The sequence below is a fragment of the Cebus imitator genome, unplaced genomic scaffold (genome assembly GCF_001604975.1).
Source record: "Cebus imitator isolate Cc_AM_T3 unplaced genomic scaffold, Cebus_imitator-1.0 Scaffold48, whole genome shotgun sequence".
NCBI lineage: Eukaryota > Metazoa > Chordata > Mammalia > Primates > Cebidae > Cebus > Cebus imitator.
The window spans coordinates 2,189,064-2,214,314 of NW_016107363.1; the positions used below are offsets into that span (position 1 = coordinate 2,189,064).

General features: G+C 37.7%; 1 protein-coding gene and 1 pseudogene across 39 annotated transcripts in view; both read left to right on the top strand.

The window, feature by feature from the left end:
- Window positions 1-25,251, top strand: part of CADPS (calcium dependent secretion activator) — a 471,006-nt gene that overhangs the window by 77,366 nt on the left and 368,389 nt on the right. The window lies entirely within an intron of this gene.
- Window positions 19,250-19,869, top strand: LOC108303521 (annotated as a pseudogene).

Consider the following 25,251-nt stretch of genomic DNA (forward strand, 5'->3'; position numbering starts at 1 on the left):
CGTGGTGGCTCACACCTGTAATCCCAGCACTTTGGGAGGCTGAGGCTGGCAGATCACCTGGGGTTGGGAGTTCAAGATCAGCCTGACCAACATGGAGAAACCCCATCTCTACTAAAAATAAAAAAAATTAGCCCGGTGTGATGGTGCATGCCTGTAGTCCGAGTTACTCGGAAGGCTGAGGCAGGAGAATCATTTGAACCCAAGAGGCAGAGGTTGCAGTGGGCCGAGATTGTGCCGTTGCACGCCAGCCTGGGCAACAAGAGTGAAACTCTGTCTCAAAAAAAAAATAATAATATGTATACACGCGCACACACACACACACACACACACACACGTATATGTGTGTGTGTATATGCATATATATATATATATATGTATATATATATGCCTTAGAAAACAAGAAAAGTCTGAAGAATCCAGCTAATGTAAGGAGGAGCAAATTTATATATTTGTTGATTTAATGTTTATCGAGGGTCACATGCTAAGATAGAATGTGCAGTGATGAACAAGAAAAACCAGGGCCCTACCTCATAGAGCTTATGTCTAGGGTATATGCTAACAAGAGTATGTTTTTAATGGTAAGTACTATAAGGAAATAGAAAAGATGAAGGTGATGAAAGGGTTGTATGAAGAGGTTTAGATTGGATGATTACAGCAAGGCTTTTAGAGATGATGATTTCGAAAATGATACTAAAGGGTGAGAAGGTTTTGCCAAGAGCTGGTGGGAAAGCATTCTGGTGTGTGCAAAGGCCCTGCAGTGAGACAGAGTTCAAGATTTTGAGGAAGAGATTGTTTGTGAGTATATAGAAATCTTTAATTATATGGCCATTTTCCTTCAAGAGAGATGGAGACTCTGAGTTCTTAGGAAGATGTCAGTAAACATAAGAGTGGCTGTGGGTGGCTCTGATACCAAAAGTACTCAGCAGCCTGCAGGGAAAGGCCCCCTGAGAACCCATAGCGCTTTGGCAAAGAGACGGTGATTTGAATGAGAGCCTGCCACAGGATAATTACTGGCATCCACATTCTCTCAACTGATGTGCAAGAGAAGGGAGAAATTAGATTCTGTAAAATTCTTTACCTAAATTACTGAGACCAGAATATTCACCAAAAAGAGCTCTTGATTATTTTTTTTAAAGCACCTTGCCTCTGTCTTGTAAACATGAACAACAGATCCTCTAGCCCACAGAAATGTATGAGCAGGACCCTTCCATCCTTAGGGAAAAAAAGATGATGGAATGAGGGCCGTTAGCAATAGTTTTTGTTATATTTGTCATTACTATCAACCATAAATACAATAACAACAATGGCTAATATAAATGAGTATTTATTAAATACCTGTGACTATATCAAACATTTCACACAGAACGGTTTACATGTGGGCTCTGGAGTCAGGCCTCCTAAGTTCAAATACTACCTGCTGCACTTACCAACTCTGTTATTTTTCTGCAACTTACTAATAGATGTGCAATTATATCCTCATCTGTATAGTGGAGATGGAGGAGGGGAGATAACTGCATGTCCTCTGGGCCACTGTGAGGAGTAACTAGGGTAAAGAAGCACTTCGTACATGCTGATGTAAATGCAAGCTTCCGTCACTACTTATTTAATTATTACAACAAATGTATCTAGTTGACACAATTGTTACTCACATTCTACACACAAGCAAACTTCAGAGGCTTTATTGTCATGTGCCAAGGTTTCATGGTTAGTAGTTAATGGCAGAGCTGGAAATTGAACCCAGACTGAGTTTTACAGCCCAAGCTGTTACTCATCACTCCATCATATTTTATTTAAATTAGAGTTATCACTGGATTCCACTAGTGCATTTATTTACATGTGTATCTTGGCAGATTTTGATTGTATTTTTTATTTGTTTGCTTGTTCATTTGAGAGGGTGGGGGATAACTGAGTTGGAAGCCCAATGATCTGTAGTTTTGCCTAATCTTCTTGTCTCTAGAGCACCCCAGGGAGTTCCACAGGCACCAACAACAAAGTGGATGTTAATTGGAGCCCTTTCTCTTCTAGGGCTTTTCCACAGTGTATAACAATGATTTTGAGGAGCAAGATCATCAAACAAATATGCATGCATGCACACACAGCGCACGTGTGCACACACACATACACACACACCATATGCTGAGGATGGTTTCAATTTTTAAAAAAAATTTTTCTGAAATTCCATGAATGTAACTATTAGTTTTCTTAAAAAAACAGATTAACTACTCTCCAAAAATAACCCCAACCCTGATCAATATGAGATAACTGGTTTTCTGTAGCTGGGGTCAGGATGAGTCAGAGGAAAGGACCCAGTTACTTGGTACAGTCATTTTCCAGCAATGGTTTATATCAAAATGTCCACATTCTGGTATAACGGTGATGCTGCAAAATGAGAAATGATGCTTAATGGAGTGATCTGCTGTACATATTAGCTCAAATGCTGAATATTTTCCTCTAAACTCTTCCACAATTTTTAATCAACAGCATCACTGAAACTGATTCTGTAAAATTCAGGTCTGTTTTGAATTCCTTTGAAGAAGACCCAGTTACAGAGAATACCAAAAGGATCCTATTTTAGATAAATAGTGATACCACATTCTATATCATATTAAATTTTGTTTGTTAATGTTTCACAAGTATAGTAAATGCTTGTTGTCACTTGGCATTCATAAGTTATTGCAGCATTTGGTCTGAAAGCTAGGCAAAGTAGGGATACTACTAATTTGAAAAGAAAAGTATTTCCAAACACTTCTTATGCTGACAGTCTTTATGCAGTTTTTTAAAAGGTCATTCATTTTTTTAAAAGGCCATTTGTTTTTTTAAAAGGTCATTCATCACTGCGGTTTTTTTTAAAGGTGCATGTGTGGTTTTATTTTGTTAACTTCTGGTGCATTGTTAGTTTATATTTACTGAACTGCCAAGTACCTGACACTCTTTTTGAGTAAATGTATCAGCTCATTTAACTTTACCCAGCCATGTAGGTTGATGTTACCATTATTTCCATTTCATAGATGAAGAGACTAAGGTACAGGAACAATTTAAAATGTGCTACTAGGTGGCAGAACTGGGTTTCCATTTCCAATCCAGGTAGACTGGTTGTAGAATCTGTGCTTAAACCTTCTCCCAAAACTATGTTATCGATAAATATTTGTCAGCTGGGTGCAGTGACTTATGCCTGTAATCCCAGCACTTTGGGACGCTAAGGTAGGAGGATCACCTGAGGACAAGAGTTTGAGACCAGCCTGAGAAATACAGTGAGACCTTGTCCCTACAAAAAATAATTTTAAAAAATTGCCTGGCATGGTGGCAGTTTGAGCTAATATGTGCAGTTATGGTCCTAGCTACCTGGGAAGCTGATGCGGGAGGATTGTTTGAGCCTAGGAGTTAAAGGTTATAATGAGCTATGATTGTGCCACTGCACTCCAGCCTAGGTGACAGAATGACATTTTGTCTCCAAAAGGTAAAAAGTGAATTTTTTTAAGTAAATGAATTAGTATGTGGGCTTTAATTAGGAGAATGTACCAAGGTCCTGTGGCAGAAGACATGACATTTAAAAGTTAAACAAGGCTGGACACAATGGCTCACGTCTGTAATCCTAACACAGTGGGAAGCTGAGGCGTGAGCATTACTTGAGCCCAGGAGTTTGAGACTAGACCTGGTATCTTAGAAGACCCCATCTCTAGAGAATAATTTAAAAATTAGCCTATAATCCAAGCTACTCAGGAGGCTGAGGTGGGAGGATGGCTTGAGCCTGAGAGGCCAAAGCTGCAATGAGCTGTGATCACACTATTGCACTCCAGCCTGGGCAACAGAGCAAGACCCNAAAAAAAAAAAAAAAAAAAAAAAAAAAAAACCCAAAAGTTAAGCACAATCAGTCACATGACTTGATTCTCTTTTGACATTTTGTTTAATGAACAATATATCCATAATGAGGTGCTTTATCTTCCTACATGCTGATTTTGTTAAGAGTCCTGTAATCCCAGCACTCTGGGAAGCCAAGGCAGACAGATCACAAGGTCAGGAGATTGAGACCATCCTGGCCAACATGGTGAAACCCCATCTCTACTAAAAAAAGAAAAAACAAATATAAAAAGTAGCAAGATATGGTGGCAGGCGCCTGTAGTCCCAGCTACTGGGGAGGCTGAGGCAGGAGAATCACTTGAACCTGGGAGGAGGAGGTTGCAGTGAGCCGAGATCGTGCCACTGCACTGAACTCCAGCCTGGCAACAGAGTGAGATTCCGTCAAAAAAAAAAAAAAAGAAAAGAAAAAGAGTGGAGCATTCCTGGAGAACAAAGCCACAAAAGATTCAGCATCTTTTCAGCATACGCTGTAGTTAATACCTTCATCTTCTGCAAGGGTCCAGCTGGTTTAAGGGTGTGAATCTCCTGCAGCTTCATTATAAGAGCCTTGATAAGTAAAACTACCGTAAAATGACTATTTATTGGGTGCATGCTGTATGCCATGCATGTGCTAAGCACTTAAAGTACATTATCTAATTTAATCTTCATGAATTGTTTCTGTTTAAAGGACGGAAAACAGAGAGGTAAACTAGCTTGCCTGAGGTAACACATTTAGGAAAGGGCATTGCCAGCACAGTTTGACCTCTAGCTCATTGTCTTATCTACCATGCTGTAACTGCATAGTGCTTATTCCTATATCGTTTCTGTTTCCCTGCTGTGACTCATTCAGTGCCTGGTGCCATGAGCAGATACTGGTACCTGATGACTTATTGAAAGATCAATTGGTTGCTTGATTGACTGATGCAATGAAATGGAAACTTGAGCAATTTTCTCTAAAGCAATGCTTCTCATACATAAGTTTCTATCCGAATCACCTGGAGATCTTGTTAAAATGCAGATTCTGGTATAGTAGGTTACAAGACGGATTGAGATTCTGCATTTCTAATAATTCCCAGATAATGCTGATGCTGCTGGTCCATGAGCTGTATTCTGTATAGCAAGGCTGTAACCTGAGCTGCCTAATGTGTTAGTCACTAGCTGCAGGTAGTTATTTAAATTAATTGAAGTTAAATTCAGTTCTTTACTCACACTAGTCACATTGCAAATACTAACTAACTACATGTAGCTATTGTCTATCATATTGGATGGTGCAGATATAGAGCACTTCTACCATTCCAAAAAGTCCTATTGGACTACACTGCTATAGAATATTCAGTGCGTATAGAAAAAAAAAAAACTGCTTTAAAATTTGCAATTACATTCATATCTCATTTAATTTACTGGAATCTCATTTAAATTAATTTACCTGGAATTTTATCTCCCCTCTTGTTTTGTCCCATTCATGTATAAGTCACCCGAACCTTTGATAGGAAAGGGAAATATTGCACAAAGAATACTGATAGATGCTTTTTTGCTTAGGAGCCAACACATGTGCATGAGGGGAAAAAAAAAGTCACTGTTTTAAAAATAATACAGAATTATCACAACAGTGGTGAAAGCACCAGAACTTTATTGAAAATGCTCTAATTAGACTCAGTAAACATATGAGGATACATCTGTAAATAGACACTCTCTGGTCCCTTTGAGTCACAATGTGACTTTTCTCCTTAACTTTGTTAAGCACTGGACTTCCATGAATACCCAAGCGTCTAGAAGCCGTAGTCATTGTCAATAGAGCAAGGAAAATAACTTTTGATCATTGACAACATCCTTAAAAATCAGTTTTTACAATCCTTTCATTTTATAGATAGGTAAAGGAAGGCTCAAAGAAGAGATGTAATTTGAAGTTCTTGGTAGTTAGTGCAAAATGGTCCTAGGTGCAAAATGATATTTGCTGAACTGGTGTGAATCTAGTTCTGTGACTCCCTACTGTACTATTTGCCTCTAAATGACACAGTAATCACGGAAATATAGCACTGTTTACTTCCATTTCTTTGTACTCTTTTGAAAATACGTATGGAGACATTAGATTCAGAAACAAATATACGTAAAGACGTGAGATTCAGAACAAATTGTCTGGAATAGAAATGAATAGGGCTACAATATTTATAAGGTAATTTCTCTTGTATCAGTAGTACTTACCATAGAAATTTAGAAAAAATAAATTAAAATACATAAAATTTAAATCACCCACAATCTAATTTTTCAGAGATACTACTATAAAGTTGGTGATTATGTAGCTTTCTTATTTTTCCTGTGTCCATAATTTATAAAAATATATGTTGCATGCTCTGCTTCAGTATTATGAACATTTTCCTGCATCATTTCGTAAACTTCTAAATCATTTCTAGAGACTGAAGCATTATTTCATTGTATTACGATAATATCAAAAATCAAATGTTTTAAAGGATTATATGCCTTCTGATGCAAATTTTCAAATTTTCCTCCAAAAAGCCTGTACTCATGTATCTAAAAGACAATATATAAAAGTAAACTCCCTGAGAGCATGGACTATGGCTATTTTTTTTCAAGGCTCTATTCACAGAGTTGTTGCTCTATTCACAACACACTTCAAAGTATGTTGAAGGGAGCGAGAGCAGGAAAAAATATGTTAAGGACTTGGCCTAGAGCCTGGCACATAATGAGGCTTGATACATGTTAATTATAATTATTACTTTCTTTGAAGTTATTCATATTCTCACTATACTGCAATATTTTGATAGGTTTATTTGAAACTATGTCTAAGAATAAACATAAAACTTCTGAAAGACTCCAGCTAGTTTCTTTGTATTCTCATATGGATTACTTCTATCATTGAATATCTCTGGAACGTGACTATGAAACTGGCTTCTGCACCCCTCTCCATTTTTTTGCCAGGATATTTGTAAAATTTCTTTCTTGTTGTCAATTGATACTTACTGAGTCTCAAAGAACAACACATTGGTGTAAAGTAGCCTGAGCAACATACTATTAAATTCATGAAAACCAAGTAACAGGCCTGCCATTTTCAATAAAGTGCTTTTAAGTGTGCTGGTTAGACTCACATCCTCCTACTCCCCTTTAAGCGGGTACTACATAATGGGTTTATTAAGAACACTGGCTTTGGTTCGAGCTTGGAGTCTTCTTCCATCCTGGCTGTATGACTTTGGACACATTCCTCAGTCTCCTTAAGTCTTGGTTTCCTCACTTGTAATAGTGGTGCTTATTTCTCAGGATTGTCAAGAAAAATCCATAGGATAGTACATATAAAGCTCTTGGCACCAACTCTAGCTCGCATAGTGGCCATTGATACAGAACTTCATAAACACCAGTGATTGAGCTGTGTGTCAGCTTTATGTTGCCACAGTTCTGTTTTACAGACTTGACATTTGCTTCCAAATTCTAATACATTAGTGCATTTGATTTTGCTGGGCTTACCACTTGGGGAAATCTTTCAGCAGGTTTTATTGAGCCCATTTTCTGCTTGGAGAAAAGGAGACACCAAATTGCACGGTGAATGCTTCTGGTATGCTAGAGATTCAGAAAAATGTGGGAACTGGAACTTTAACCGAGGCATCTCCATTTCTACTTTAAAGTGTCAGACTATTTCATGGTAATCATGCAAATGGTGCTGGTGATAAACATGGTCATGATGAGATGCTGATGAAAGTTTACATATAACGAGTGCTTTTTTTGACCGGGCATTATGCATTTATACACATTAACTCATTTAATTCAACCATGAATGTAGGTGCTGCTTTTCCTAGAAAATGAGTTTATTTGTCTAGGATCATATGACTAGGAACTGCAGAAATATGACCAGAAACCAGTTCCATCTGATGCCAGAGTCTATGCTTTGAACCAACACAATCTGCCCAATAAAATCAATCACTCAGAAACTAATCTCTGCTCTCAGCAAAAATCAGGAAGAACATATTTTTTGTAATCATTGAATAAATTCCTTTGAAATCACCAGCATTGAATATGGAGCCAGATTAATTTTGGAAACTAAACTCTGTTTCCTCTTTGCAGTCCTATTTAAGATGAGTGAAACATACCCTAAGCCATTAGTCTTTTAAATTTCAACTTCAGTGGAGTTTATTTTTTAAATTCTCTTGGAAAAAATATGAGTGAAATCATGCTTTCCTTCATAAGAAGAGGTTTATTTTGCCCATATTTGTTAGCTGTCTGCTATAGTACAAAAAGAGGGGCAAGATAGCAGTTTATTTGAACAGAGAAATCATCTGATTGAAAGTATAATAATCCCATTATTTGGGAAAGACCCTGTCTGCAGGAAAACCCTACCAACAAGTAATACCATCACATCAAAAGCTAAAACAGGGACTAAAGTACACATACAATAGCTTTGTAAATTTTAAAAATACAGCTGTGTGGGGTCCCAAGGTCATTCTGGTAGGTCTTTAAAACACACTTATTTTTGAAGGCACAGATCTTATTTGAGATCATTTAAGATCTTATTTACAATCTTATTTAAGATCTAGACATTGAGAAGTGAGTAACTTTCCATGGGTCACCGACTTCCTAGTAAAGTGCATGCTTATTTCAACCTCTTAACTCAGTTGGTTTTCTTTCTTTTTTATGATTATTATTATACTTTAAGTCCTGGGGTACATGTGCAGAATGTGCAGGTTTGTTACATAGGTATACAAACAATCCCATCAAAAAGTGGACGAAGGATATGAACAGACACCTCTTAAAAGAAGACATTTATGCAGCCAACAAACACAAGAAAAAAAGCTCATCATCACTGGTCATTAGAGAAATGCAGATCAACACCCCACTGAGATACTATCTCATGCCAATTAGAATGGCGATCATTGAAAAATCAGGAGACAACAGATGCTGGAGAGGATGTGGAGAAATAGGAATACGTTTACACTGTTGGTGGAAGTGTAAATTAGTTCAACCATTGTGGAAGACAGTGTGGCAGTTCCTCAAGGATCTAGAAATAGAAATACCATTTAAGTCAGTTGGTTTTCATCTGAGAAAACTTGAGAAAACCTAAGGATTCAGCCACACATGCAGAACCCTAGAGGGAATTGAGGGAGGAATACATATGGTGAGAAGTTCTTGGCCTATGTCCTGCCTGATTTAGTGAATGATAACTATTTTTCATTTATGTACTTTGTAAATAATTAAAGGAGCTATCTAATAAGAAAAGGTATTGCATTCACTGCCTGCCCTTCAGTTATTTCAGATTTGACTGTGTGTTGTGTTCATATCACATCATTCAAGCAGGCCTTGAGGGACACCTGACCTAATTGAGCAGCTGTACCTTTGATAAAACTGTCAAAATAAATGACTTTTTTACATTATAGTTAGAGCATAAACAAATGATCATGACCAGACAGTTTGATTTCATCATGATGGTGATGATGACAAGGAAGAGGACGATTATGATATTATGGTGATAATACTTAATATTTTGGTATTCTAACTATGCGCCAAAGACAGCTACAACTTTACCCATTATCTCATTTAATCTTTAGAACATATAAAATACAGATGCTATTAATATACCTGTTTTACAGACAAACTGAGGCTTACATAAGTGAAGCTATTGTCTCAAGACCACAGTAGGCTTAAAATTCAAGCTTAAGCTGTCCAATTCCAAAATGAAGACCCTTAATCACTATATCCATGGTTTCTAAGCTATTTTGAACACACATCTTATCAGTAAAACATTTTGAGGACACCCTCTTCTTTGTACTCATTAATAACTAGCATCATGCTAATATTCTATGCCTGGACAAATACAGTTAAAAGTATACATTTAAAAGGAGGAACCATAGACAATATAATGTTTTGGTTGTATTATATTTATCAATGGTATAAAAGTGTTTTCACTCTCATGAAAATAAAATATTTTAATCAAAAATATGCTTGAATGTGCTTTAGGATTTTTGAAAATTTTTGTTTCAGGCTTTCCGAATTAGTAACTCAAAGGCGCAGTTCTGAGGCTTTTGGTTTTTTGCATGCATGTGTGAGACAGGGTCTTGCTCTGTTACCCCGGCTGGAGTGCAGTGGTGCAATCTCAGCTCACTGTAACCTCCACCTCCCAGACTCAAGTGATCCTCCCGCCTCAGCCTCCTAAGTAGCTGGGACAACAGGTGCATGCAACCACGCCCAGCTAATTTTTTGTATTTTTGGTAGAGACAGGGTTTCACTGCGTTCAGGCTGGTCTCTAACTCCTGAGCTCAAGTGATCCACCTGCCTCAGCCTCCCAAAGTGCGGAGATTACAGGTGTGAGCCACTGTGCCTGGCTTGAGGTTTTAAAAAAAATACTTGATCATAACGAAAAAAGGTACTTTAGAAAGATCCTTAGATTCAAATGAAAGATAGGCATTGCTTGTTGTGCATTTAATACCAAGATATCTGTGTTTCAGTTCTACCCACCAATTACGCCAAGATTTTAAAAAAAGAAATCTGCTAGCAAATTGCTAACTTTTCTTGTGGCAATCTATTATTATTATTCATTAACTGTTGTGTCTATTTTTTTTAGAAAATTTATTTAAAACTTACTAAAATTCTTAGTTAAAAACATTTGAAAGCAGATTAATCAAGTTTGTAAGATCCTTTACAGTATTTTAGGGAGGGGTGTGTGTGTGTGTGTGTGTGTGTGTGTGTGTGTGTGTGTGTGTGTGTTTTGTAGGGACTTGTTCTCACTCTGTCATCTAGGCTGAAGTGCAGTGGCATGATCATAGCTCACTTTAACCTCAAATTCCTGAGTTCAAGGCATTATCCTGCTTCAGCCTCCCAAGTAGCTGGGACTACAGGCATGTGACACCACACCTAGCTAATTTATTTATTTTTAGAGATGGGGACTTGTCATGTTGCCCTGCCTGCTCTTGAACTCCTGAACTTAAGCAATCCTCTTACCTTAGCCTCTCAAAATGCTGGGATTACCATTAGAGATTTTTATAGGCATATCAAATATATGGGTATATACTCATATCACACACTAAAAGAGTCATTTCCAAAAAGAGTTTCTACTTTCAAATTGCTTTCTCTATAACATCCTTTTTTTAATGGTTAACAAGAAAATAACTTCATTTTTATTTTTTATTTTTTAATTTTATTTTAAAACAGTATCTTGCTCTGTCCTCCAGGCTGGAGTGCAGTGGCATGATCTCAGCTCACTGCAACCTCCACCTCCCGGGTTCAAGCAATTCCCGTGCCTCAGCCTCCTAAGTAGCTGGGACTACAGGCATGTACCATCAGGCCTGGCTAATTTTTGTATTTTTAGTAAAGATGGGGTTTCACCATGATGGTCAGGCTGGTTTTGAACTCCTGGCCTCAAATGATCTGCCCGCCTTGGCCTCCCAAAGTGCTGGAATTATAGGTTTGAGCCACTTCACCTGACCACCACCCCCTTTGTGAAAAGAGTTTTTCTTTGTGTCCTAGACTCTTATTTTTTATGTGTTATTAATTATGATGGTTTCAAGCTATAATTAGCTGACATCTCAAGACACACTGTGCACAGGGCATGGTTCAGTGTTACTGATGATGATCCATATATCAAATATTTTTTCTGTTTACATTGGGAAGGGCTTGTCTTGAGAGATTTAAAGAACTCACCTTTGATTTTAACCTTATAATATGGCCAATGAGAAATAAGAAAAGTGTTGATTTTGCCGTTTTTCTGCTCACTGTGCTTACTTTCTTATCAACTTAATCATCTTGAGCAGGTATGGGAGCAGGGAAGCTGATGTGTCTCTAACAGTATCAAATTACATTCTTTCAGTCTTGGGAATGACCAGAGATTTCACCATTAGGTACTGGGTGAGTAACACAGTTCTATAAGAAGGCTACTTTGGTATCAACAACAACAAAAATGCTGTATGGCAAAAGCAAGACTCAAGGTGCATGACATTCAAAAAGCAGCTTTTCAAAATGTTTGCAGTATGGCACAAGCAAGTGAAACTCATGGTGTTAGGAGGTTGAGAAGAAGAATGATCATGGTGGGAAAGTTACTTTGCTATAAATAGACCTGGTCACTGGCATTCCCTGCCTTTGACCCCACTACTCCCACCAGAGTTAGATCACTTGCTAACTTTTTTAAAAGTCTAAATTATGAAAATATTAAACATATATATGTGTATATATGTATGTACGTATATATTTACATATGTACATACATATATACATGTATACACATATGTACATACATGTATATATGTATATACATATGTATATATACATGTATATATGTATATACATATGTAAATGTATTATATATTTATGTATACATGTATACATATATATTATATATACATATATACATATGTAAATGTATACATATATTATATATACATATATACATATGTAAATGTATACATATATACATGTGTAAATATATATACATGTGTATATAATATATATTTACATATATGTATATATATGCACACATACATGTGTGTGTATATATACATATATACACATACATATATACATATACATATGTATATATATGTATATATGTATATATATACATATATATGTATATATGTATGTATATATATGTATATATGTATGTGTGTGTGTATATATATGTATATATATATACACACACACATACATATATACATATATATACACACACACACGCAGGTAGAGGCTAGTGTAACAAACCCTCTACCAATCATCCAGCTTATTAATGATCACTTCATAACTCACCTGTTTCATTTATGCTCCCCATGCCCCTGAAATGAATTATTTTAAAGCATATTCCAGACATAACATTATTATATCCATAGATATTATACTATGAATCTCCAAAATATAAAGATCTCTCTTTCAAACATAACCCACCATACCATTATTATATCTGAAAGTCTAACAGTAAATCTTTCCTGTCCTCAAATATTCAGTCAGTTTTTGACTTCCTTGAAGATCTCACAAATATTTTCTAGTCCATTCATTCAAATCAGGCTCCAAATGAGGTACATACATTATAATTGATTGGTATAGCCCTTATGTATCTTTTAATCTACAGAATTTCTCTTTCCCTATTTTTTTTTGCTTGCATTTTTTTTCTTGAAGATATTAGGAGAGTTTTCCATCATCTAGATTTTGCTGGCTATACCCCTTGATATCATTTAACATAGTTCTCGCCATTCCCCATAAATTGGTAATAGGATTCAGTGATTATCACATTAATATTTCATTCTTCTACAAGAATACTTCAGAGGCAGTATTTGTACTTCCATTAGTAGACATATAATAACTAGTTCTCTCTCTTTGGGGACTTAATATCCATCAGCGACAATTGCCTTCATCCATTATTTTTTTGGGAGTTGCAACAGGGTGAAGATTATCGTTCTATTTTTCATGTATTAGCTGGAAAAAGTATATAAAGAGAAAGTTTCTCTCATGAATTATTTAATCTGAGATGCAGTTCATATGGTATGCACAAACACACACAAAAGCTTGATACTTATGTTATGAAAATAATGGGTTGGTTCCTTAACATCCTTGAAAGGTTATTTATATTTTTTGTTATGTGAGTAATATTATGATTTATTTGACAACAATACTATGCAGTCATTATTATTACACATTCTTAAGCCATCTGTGGCCAGTGAGAGCCTCCTTTAGTTGGTTCCTGAGTCCTTTAAACAGAATCCTATCAGTCTTTGATAGCTTCCTTAATTTCTGGTAAGATTAGGGTCATCATGTACATTTCATGCTTAAGACGGAAAATTGGCCATTGCTCCAAGGAACCCTAGTTAAGTTTCATAGGAAATGGTATTCAGAGATCACACTCTAGACATCATTTCATTTTAAGCTTTAGTTTGTCTTCCATTAAAAAAAAAATTTTATTTTACTTTAGATGCATACTGTATCTAGCATTTCTCCCCATGTTATCCCTCCCCACCCTCCCCTCCCTCCCCACTCCCCGCTGTCTCTCCCCTACCCCCGCAACTGCCCCCAGTGTATGATGCTCCTCTCCCTGAGGCCACGTGTTCTTGTTGTTCAACACCCCACCTATGAGCGAGAACATGCAGTGTTTGGCTTTCTGTTCTTGTGTCAGTTTGCTGAGAATGATGGTTTCCAGATTCATTCAAGTCCCTACAAAGGACACGAACTCATTTTTTATGGCTGCATAGTATTCCATGGTGTATATGTACCACATTTTCTTTGTCCAGCCTATCATTGATGGGCATTTGGGTTGGTTCCAGGTCTTTGCTATTGTTCACAGGGCTGCAATGAACATACATGTGCATGTGTCTTTATAATAAAATGATTTATAGTTCTTTGGGTATATATCCAGTAATTGGATTGCTGGGTCAAATGGAATTTCTATTTCTAGATCCTTGAGAAGTTGCCACACTGTCTTCCATAATGGTTGAACTAATTTACACCCCCACCAACTGTATAAGAATGTTTCTATTTCTCCACATCCTCTCCAGCATCTGTTGTCTCCAGATTTTTTAATGATCGCCATTCTAAATGGCACAAGATGGTATCTCAATGTGGTTTTGATTTGCATTTCTCTAATGATCAGTGATGATGAGCATTTTTTGCTATGTTTGTTGGCCTCAAATATGTCTTCTTTTGAAAAATGTCTGTTTATCTCCTTCGCCCACTTTTCAATGGGGTTGTTTGTTTTTTTCTTGTATATCTGTTTTGTTTCTTTGTACATTCTGGATAGCAGCCCTTTGTCAGCAGGGTAGATTGCAAAAATTTTTTCCCATTCTGTTGGTTGCTGATTCGCTCTAATTATGGTTTCTTTTGCTGTACAGAATTATGGTTTCTTTTGCTGGAGTTTAATTAGATCACATTTGTCTATCTTGTCTTTCATTGCCATTGCTTTTGGTGTTTTAGTCATGAAGTCCTTGCCTATGCCTATCCTGGATGGTTTTGTCTACATTTTCTTCTAGCGTTTTTATGGTGTTAGGTTTTATGTTTAAATCTTTGATCCATCTGGAGTTAATTTTAGTATAAGGTGACAGGTAGGGGTCCAGTTTCTGCTTTCTGCACATTGCTAGCCAGTTTTCCCAACATGATTTATTAAACGTGAGTCCTTTCCCCATTGCTTGTTTTTGCCAGGTTTGTCAAAAATCAAATGGTTGTAGATGTGTGGTGTTTCCTCTGGGGCCATGTAAGCGTGCTTTTGTGCATTCACACATGTGCATTTGTATTTCTCTCCTTCTCTCTTAGATAAATAGCATCATGCTACACATGTATTTCTCAACTTCATATTTTTAAATTGACAATATTCAATGGAGGTCATTCCATACCAGTATCTAAAGCTATTCTCCACTCCTTTTTTATTTGTACAGTACTTGATCATGTGGTGACACAGTTGTTATTTAACCAGTCCCCAGCAATAGACATTTGTTATTATAAATAAAACTTTAACAAATAGCCTTGCACATATATCTTTTTTAACTTGCCTCCCCTAACTTTGTAATTGTGTCTGATAGGTTAAAAATTTGCCTAAGTTCTCACGACTAATAAGTGCTGATCCAGAATTCAAGTCCCACATGGTTGTCTAGCTCCAGAGCCCAGGAGCACGGATGTATATTTGCTGTCTCTCAACTTTCCCAGGACCGCTAACACATCAGAACTGGAATTATGTCAGTTCCGTGTAGAGCTACTGCTGATCTGAGGCTCCAGTAAACAAAAATAAGAAATAGTCTTTGTTTATCATTACTTGATAAATACAGAGTTTTAGGAAGTTGTCTTTCAGAACTTGGGTCTGTAGAAGGAAACAATAGTAGTTCTTAGCGGTTTAAAAAAATTTGAGGTGCACCATTCCCACCTGTGCTTGAAAATGGAGTTTGCCTTTTACTGGGACAAGGAGAGAACACACATCACTGACATTGCTTGGCAGGTCTCAGATTGATCACTGAGGTCACCTTTGTGCGAGGAAAGCCGCACATTTTTAGTGTTTGTTTTCTTTCTGGAACCTTAACAGTTTTCTGGAGGAATGTAAGATGCTATATTAAAAAATGCTAGACTAGTGCAGGTGCAATGGCTCACGTCTGTAATCCCAGCACTTTGGGAGGCCGAGGTGGGTGGATCACCTGAGGTCAGGAGTTTAAGACCTAGCCAACATGGGGAAACCACGTTCCCTACTAAAAATATAAAAATTAGCCAGGCATGGTGGCAGGTGCCTGTAATCTCAGCTACTTGAGAAACTAAGGCAGGAGAATTGTTTGAACCCAGGAGATGGAGTTTGAACCTAGTGAGATGAGACCAGTCTACTGCCCTCCGGCCTGTGCGACAGAACAAGACTTCCATTTCAAAAAAAAAAAAAAATGCTAGAGACTATATGCAAAACTCCTAAAATCTTATGCTTATGCACCAAAGGTAATTTTTGAGGCCGCATTCCTCTGATCCAGTGTTTAGCCCCCATGCAATCTAATATTTCTTCTCTTTAAATGCTGTACATCTTTTTAGAGAAAGAAATGTGACCATTGTTTATGGCCAAATTTGAGTCATAAACCCATTTTGCCCTTTGGTGTCTTCATAAATAGTGTTAATCCAAATTTACTTCTTTTAATGACACATTATGTAAAGTGTTGTGTGTGAACTCCTATCATCCATTGGGTCTCATGATCATCAACTAGAACAATAGTTCCAAAAGGGCAAGATTTATTGCTCTTTAAATGATCACTGACTTTTCAGTGCCTAGAACTGTGTGTGACACATAGTGATGCTTAATAAGTAGTTGAACAGGTGGGTGTACGGGTTCATGAGTGGATGGATGGATGAACAGATGAAAGAATGGATGGATGGATGGAAGGGCACATGGATGGATGGATGGATGAATGGATGAATTAGGGCTTCAGAAATTTGAACAGTAAGTGCTGATTTGAACAGTAAGTACAGAGCGGGAAATGTCTTTTCCCCCCTCTGGTATTTCTTTTCTGTCTCCCACCTTTGGATATCTTCTCCTTTTCCTGTATATTTTTAACCAACATTCCAGAGTGATGCCTCTGTCCTTCTCAACCTTCACCAAAAATCCAGGTCTATCAGCAGAGCAGATGTCACCTGAGTATGTGTAAGGGGAGACATTAGGAAATGAATGACTAGAAATTGATACTTAACTTTTCATAGAAGCTTCTTAGAACTCAAAAATCTCAGTCACATTGTGAGGGTTCTGGGGACCAAATACAAATAAATGAAAAATTTCAGTGAAGTGAAGGCTGTAAGGCCTGCTCTGGTCCATTATTATTACTTTTTAAATCAAAGAGACAAGCTTCCAAAAGGAGGTCTTTGAGTTGCAAAGATTTGGAATGTGCAGCTTTCATATCTCCCCTGCCATCTTGCAGTCTGCTTGGCTTTGGGTTCTGGCTTCCATGGGGCATCTGAGATCACCTCAGCTGCCATCTATGCCACACACACAATTATGGGTGTTTTCTCGTTCCCAGGATTAGTTTTCTCTCTAGCCCTTTGGTCCCTCCTGACAGAATTTAACTTGCTAATTTTTTTTTTTTTTTTTTGTATTTTTTGTAGAGACGGGGTTTCACCATGTTGGCCAGGATGGTCTCGATCTCTTGACCTCATGGTCTGCCCACCTCAGCCTCCCAAAGTGCTGAGATTACAGGCTTGAGCCACCGTGCCCAGCCTAACTTGCTCTTTTAAGAAGACTTGTCCCACATTGTTCCCCTGTCCATTTCTGCTCCTGGATTCTTGGTTGCCCATGCTGGGAGTCACGTATGTCATTGTTCCTTCCCTGCTGATGTGTCAGAGGCCCAAGAAGCTGACTCAGCTCAGTGTATTTACCCTTCTCTACTGGTATCTACTCTCTGACACCCAACTTTGAATCTACTTATTCTTTGAAAGGACGTTTGCATAGGAGGGCCTTTGTATTTCTAAATGGGAGTGTATCCATGGAGGATGTGTTCTGACATGGCCTCAAGTTGTTCCTGCTAGTGGATTCACTGCTCTTATATTTGGCAGCAGCCAACTCAGCTGCAAAGGACTGGTGGCTTTGTCTGCTGTAAGCCTTCAGGGCAGCAAATATTCCTGAAAGTGTGGAGTCTGCCCTAGGACAAGCTTCCTGGTTATGTCTTATGTGAATACAGTGGTACGTCTTCTTTTACCCCAGAAAAGTACACCTCCTGCAACACAAGGTGGTTGCTTATCTGAATAGATCTCATGCATATGAGCAGCCAGAAACACAGATAATGAAGCAGATTGTACCCTAATAGCATCTTTTAAAAAAATAAACATACAGAGTCCTCCTAAGAGATAGATAATGACTAACACTTATTGGATAGCACTTAACTGCCGAGTCTTATGATAAGTCCTTTAAATATTGTCAAAGTATATTTTTCACAAAGTTAAAAACATGACTCCTATAAATATCTAATGAGTCGTTATCAAAGATTTATTTAACTCATTAATGAAGGAACTAGCAAAATGGAAAAGCTGGTTCCAAGTGCAATAAAGGATGAGAGATTTATATAGACGGCCAGCAAAGGGATGCAAAAAATAAGTTTGCTGAGTTACATTCAAAATTGGTTAATGTTCTTTAGATCAATAATGATATAGTTTGGGGGGTTATCTTTTTTCCAGTAGACAGAGATTATTTATAATTTATCAGTATTCTACAAGTTAACTTCTAGCTTCATAGAATCTGGACCTAATCAGTAGAAAAAAGTAAGTTAAACAAACATAGAGGTTTTCTGGAGAATGAGAGGACCTCATTCTCCAGCCTTGTTAAACAATGCCCTTCATCACAAACTAGGTGACACATTCGTCTTTCATTTTTATTTTCAAGTTTAATTTTTATTGTTTTTATTATTTTTTTTGAGATGGGTCTCTGTCATCCAGGCTGGAGTGCAGTGGTGCCATCATAGGTCACTGCAGCCTCAATCTGCTGGGCTCAAGTAATCCCCAAACCTCATTCTCCAATGTAACTGGGACCACAGTCATGCGCCACTATGACTGGTTAATTTTTTGAGAAAGTTTTTAGGTATGGGATCTCGCTATGTTGCCCAGGCTTTATTTTCAAGTTTTAGATAATTTTTTCTATTTGGAAAATACCTCTGGGGTCAGACACAGTGGCTCACACCTGTAATCCCAGCATTTTGGGAAACCAAGGTGGGAGCATTACCTGAGCCCAGGAGTTTGAGACCAGCCTGGGAAACATAAAGGAAAAAAACCCTATGACACTAAGTATCATAAACTCTATGTGCAAGGGGCTGTGGTAGTCACATACTCTCTAGGTTGCATCAGATGACAACCTAATTCATTTATAAAAAGCTCCAAATAACAGAGCTTCATCCTTATGTTACCCCTAAATCTGCTTCACTGTACCATCTACTGAGTCCTCATTTAGTCTTCTAAAACTGCATTGAAAAATCTAGTTTCCTTCTCACTGAACGCCACTGACATGGTGCTCAGGAGTTTCATGGAGGTTGGCCAGATAGCCTACATCTTCTTTGGGCCTTATGCTGGAAAATTGATCACAATTGTAGAGGTTATTGATCAGAACAGGCCTTTGGTTGATGAACCTTGCACTCATGTAAGGAGATAGGCTATGCCTTTCAAATGCATGCAGCTCGCTGACTTCATCCTCAAGTTTCCACACAGTGCCCACCAAGGCTTATGTCCCACAAGCCTGGCAGAAGGTAGACAATACAAAATGGGCAGACACACAATAGGCCGAAAAGATTGAAGCCAGAGAATGGAAAGCCAAGATGGCAGATTTTGATCATTTTAAAGTCATAAAGGCAAAATGAGGAACAGAATAATCAAGAATGAAGTTAAGAAGTTTCAAAAGGCAGCTCTCCTGAAAGCTTCTCCCAGAAAAGCACCTGTTTTTAAGAGTGCTGCTGCTAAAGTTCCAGCAAAAAAAAGATGACCACTGCGGGCAAGAAGGCTGCAGCCCAGAAGGTGCCTGCCCAGAAAGCCACAGGCCAGGAGGCAGTGCCACCTCTGGAAGCTCAGAAGGGTCATAAAAACTCAGCCCAGAAAGCACCAGCTCCAAAAACGTCTGGCAAGAAAGCATAAGAGGTTACTATAATCCCAGCACTTTGGTAGGCCGCAGTGGGTGGATCACCTGAGGTCAAGAGTTCTGGGCCAGCCTGGCCAACATGGCAAAAGCCCGTCTCTACTAAAACTACAAAAATTAGCCAGGCATGGTGGCATGTGCCTATATTCCCAGCTACTCAGGAGGCTGAGATAGGAGAATTGCTTGAACCCAGGAGGCAGAGGTTGCAGTGAACAGAGATCATGCCACTGGGTGGCAGAGCAAAACTCTATCTTAAAAAAAAAAAAAAAAGTACATTAAGGTTCTTTCTGAAAAAGAAAAATCTAGTTTCTATTTCACATGAAGTTGCAGAATATTTAACTCATACTAAAAAGAATAGGAAATACCTTAAATTCTTTATAAAAATATGCCATAGGTCAGTTCGTTCAGCAGGTGTTTCTTGCAATGTCTCTCAACTTTGGCTTATATCAGAAATGCTCATAAAGTTTCTAAACTTGTACATACCTGGGTTTCTATTCCCAGCCATTCTGAGTGAGTGGGTCTGTGGTGGGATTATAGGCATCAATATTTTCTGCAAGCTTCATGGGTAATGCTGATGCAAGGCAGACATTAAAGTTTATGCTTTATACTAATCATATAATAAATACCAAGAGTCAGGGATGAGTGAGTTTGGACAAAAAAACTATCATTCAGGGGCTGGAGGGGCCATTAGACAGAAGTGATCTGAAATAGACTTTTGGTAGACAAGCAAGGTTTTGCCAAGTGAAAAAAGTAAAGGGAAAAGACAGAAAGACTTTTAAATGGCATTAATACCTTTAAAATGCATCAGTGGAATTACTAAAACAGTAGATTTACCAAAAAATGAAATTTGAACTACTGTTAACCATAGAGACATGTTCTTGACATTTCTTTCAAACAAATACTATAAAGGGAAAAATCTCCAAAATGATTTCAGTAATATTCCGTGAAGTATCTCCACGTGTTTACCAATACATGAAATAAACACTGTTTGTCCATTGATAGGACAAGTGGTGTCACTCAGTGTTGAGGGAATTTCAACCTCTCCACTGCTTCCAAAAGAATCAAAAGCTATTTCCCTGTCAGATGAAGCAAGAGTAATCAAATCACTGATGCCTTTAAATTATCAATAATACAAAATCACAGAGGGAGAATTGAGCCATGATAAATGTCATTTTAATAAGCCATAACTCATTTACGGGTGCAGAAAAGTCTCTGAAATCTCTGTACAATTCAGCCAGCTCATATTGCTGTAATGAGTTTCATCAGGTGGTGAAACTCAGATGGGCTGATGGCTTTTTACTCTTTCCTGCTTCTGAATATCAGGACAGGCTTGAGTGATAGAATTTTCTGTTCTTCCCTGGACATGCTTAGGCCTGCATCATGTGTGCTGCTATATTTGGATCCTTTATAGAAGGTCTTTGTGTGCACATGTGTGTGTCTCCTTAATTAATATGCTTTATTTTTAGAGCAGTTTGGGGCTTATAGAAAAATTGAGCAGAAGGTACAGAGAGTTCTCATATACTCCTTATCCCCCTACCTCCAACACAGTTTCCCCTATCATTAACACCTTGCATTAGTGTGCTGTATTTGTTGCAGTCGATGAGCCAATGCAGATACATTATTATTAACTAAAGTTCCTAGTATACATTAGGGTGTGCACTTGTGTTTTCTGTATTTCCCAGTTTCAGATCACCTTCAGACTGTCTTGTTTCTTCTCTCTGCTCTTCTGGATCCTGAATGGCAATTGTTAGAACAACCAGCCAAGATGTCCACATTCCTCCACATCCCCTAGCAGCCTGAAAAATGACTGCCAATCGCATGTACCTTCTCTCCCTGTTCATGGTGAACAGGATAAGGTTCTTATCTAAATCAGTGTCAGTGAAGCTTATGGTCACAGTTTGTGAATGTTACATTAGCATCACGTATAACCTGTACATAGACTGCATTCAGATTTTTTTTAACTTTTTCTCTGGAAATAATTGCTACTGATAAGTTCACTATTAAACTTTATAAGACCCAAGATGGTGTGTGGTGATCTAGTGATTTCATATGTTGCTGTTCTAGTCTTTTAATCTGAGCTCCAGCCAAATGGAACTCTCTGCCGTTTCATTTCTAATAGTTGTGACTTTATTTCAGGACTCCTCTGTTGTGTATACTCACACAAACAGCTGCCTCCAATCCTTGTTTTTCGAGCCAGCAGGGTCTAGATTGTAAATTGACAAAAGAGATTCTTACTGTATCCTGCAAGAAGGCCACACATTTTCTCACCTTTGCCTTTCCTCTGCCCGTTTTGGACCCTCACCCTGAATGCCCTCCTTATCTGTGTCTCGCCTTTTCTCCCTGCCACCTTCCTCTTTTCCCAGCTATCCCTGTCTCTGAAAACTGAGATTCTAGATGCTATTCAGGACCCTCCTCTCAAATATCACAGCAAGCCTGAAACATTCTCCTGATTCTATGCTCACCCCCAGAACTCATTTCTGTTCCCTGATTCTGCATGTTCTTAAACCATGTCACTCCTTTGCAAAACACTTAGATGGTTTCCCATCATTCTTTGAATTAAAGCCTAACTCCTCAGTTTGGCATGCAAGCCCCTGTACCATGTTCTATTTCCTGCCTATTACATTCTCACGCTGTGTTCTCCAAGTTCATACCCTACGCTCTCCTCCTGACTACTGTCTTGCTGGTAGTAGATTCACTACTAGCAGATTCATTGCTTCACTAGAGCAGTGGTTCTCAAAGCATAGTCTACATGCCCCTGGAAGTCTGCAAGGTGATTTTCCTAGTGATGCCAAGATATTATACGCTTTTTTTCTCACTGTATTAACATTTTCAACAATGATGCAAAAGTGATGATGAGGAAGACTGCTGGTACTTTAGCACAAACCAAGGCAGTGGTGCCAAACTATACTAGTAATCATTGTATCTCTTATGGCCATGTACTTCCTGCTTAAAAACAGCCAACTTCATGGAATACTTTCCTTGACAAAACCATAGAAAGTGTTAATTTTATTAAATTTTTTGGGCACATACTTTTTAATATCCGATACAATAAAATGATAAATATGCATAAAGCACTTAGGCAGCATGAGGAAGGATAATTGTTGTCTCCTGAGAAGGGAATTGTCTGTTTGAGTTGCCAACTAAGCGAGCTTTTTAAAAAAATGGAATATCATTTTTACTTGGAAAAACAATCACAGACAAATTTAAATATTTTGTAGATGGAGGGAGCCTGTTACTTTAAGTAAAACAACTGACAGTGTTTTTTGCCGGTAATAAAATGAGATTTCCATCCACCACCATAATCTGGACAGTGCCTTAATACCTAAAGATTTTTTTGATATCAATGGTAATATTAAATCATACGATTTTTATTTATTGTGTGATTGAAATGTGTAAACATTTGGAAAATTAATATAACTCACTGAATTCATTTTTGGTATGACTAATATATGATTTTTAAAAAAATAAAACTACTTATGGGCCAGGTGCAGTGGCTCATGCTTATAATCCCAGCACTTTGGGAGGCCAAGGCGGGTGGATTGCCTGAGGCCAGAAGTTTGAGACCAGCCTGGCCAACATGGTGAAAAGCCATCTTTACAAAAAAAAAAAAAAAACACACACACACACAAATTGATTGGCTGGTGTGGTAGTACACACCTGTAATCCCAGCTACTTGGTAGGCTGAAGCATGATAATTGCTTGAACCTGGGGGGCAGAGGTTGCAGTGAGCAGAGGTCACACCAATGCACTCCAGCCTGAATGACAGAATGAAAGACTCTGCCTCAAAAACAAAACAAAACAAAACAAAAAAAACACTTATGGGTAAAACATTCATTCAAATAGCAAGACAGATCAATGGGTTTTAATGTAAGTGAATATGAAAAGCTCATTGATACAGTGTCTGATTTTACATTGCATCTAACTTTCAAGATAACACCACTATTTGAGCTTTGTTATAGTATCAGAAAGACTATCCCATTTAACTGAAAAGGCTATTACAATATCCCTCAGTTTTCCAACAGTTTATCTGTGGGAGCCCAGATTTTCTTCATATACTTCAACCAAAACAGTATTTCACAACAGGCTGAATGCAGAAACACAAATGAGAATCTATCTGTCCTCTACTAATCTCTAAAATACATTTGCAATGCTATAAAATGTTGTCAGTCTTTTCACTATTATTTTGTTTTGGAAAATATTATTTTCATAAAAGGGTATTATTTCAATTTGACATATGAGTTTATTGTTATTTTTAATGAGTTAATATTTTAAACTCCCAGTTTTAATATCTACTTCAATATTTGTTAATAGCTATAAAACAACTTATATAAACAAAACCTCTTTGAAGTCTTCAGTGATTTTTAAGAGGGGAAAGAGACTTGAAATCGAAACGTTTGAGAACGGTGGCAACTCGCCAACTATCTCTTAATGCGACCTTTGTCTCTAGAACTCCTTATTTGACCACATGCCGTAAGAATCCATGTGAGTACGCCTGAGTACCTCCAAATTGGAAAAATATGTTCTTTTTTTGTAATGTTTTTGAGTTCAAGGGTAGAACATTTGTCCTATTAAAGAACAACTTTTAAAAGCTTTGTAGGCAAAAGGGTAAAAAGTAGACCTTCACCTTCTCTTCTCTTCTTCCCCTTTCTTTGATCCTTTTCCTCTTCTCTTTTGACCTTCAGTCCAATCTTTAGCCCCAACTCACCTTCTAGATGCATTTTTCCCATTTTTTTCCTCTTCTGCTAGATAATTGTTTGCTGCAAGAATCCCATGCTAATCAATGTTCAAATTATGTCTCCAAGTTCATTTCCCTGTAGGTCATAGAACTCTGTTATAGTATTATGTGGCCATCTTATCGTTCTTTATTCTTTCTCTTCTGCCCAAAAATAGATATTTAGGAATAACAAGCAGATTGGCCTTTCTATTATTAAATAATTTAAAAATTGAGCTAATTTTTAAAAAGTAGTAATTAACTTATATATAGCAGCTACCCGTTTTTTTGTTTGTTTGTTTGTTTTGTTTTGTTTGTTTGTTTGTTTTTGAGACACAGTCTCACTCTATCACCTGGAGTGCATTGGTGTGACCTCTGCTCACTGCAACCTCTGCCCCCCAGGTTCAAGCGATTATCATGCTTCAGCCTACCAAGTAGCTGGGATTACAGGTGTGTACTACCACACCAGCCAATCAATTTGTGTGTGTGTGGGTTTTTTTTTTTTTTTTGTAAAGATGGATTTTCACCATGTTGGCCAGGCTGGTCTCAAACTTCTGGCCTCAGGCAATCCACCCGCCTTGGCCTCCCAAAGTGCTGGGATTATAAGCATGAGCCACTGCACCTGGCCCATAAGTAGTTTTATTTTTTAAAAAATCATATATTAGTCATA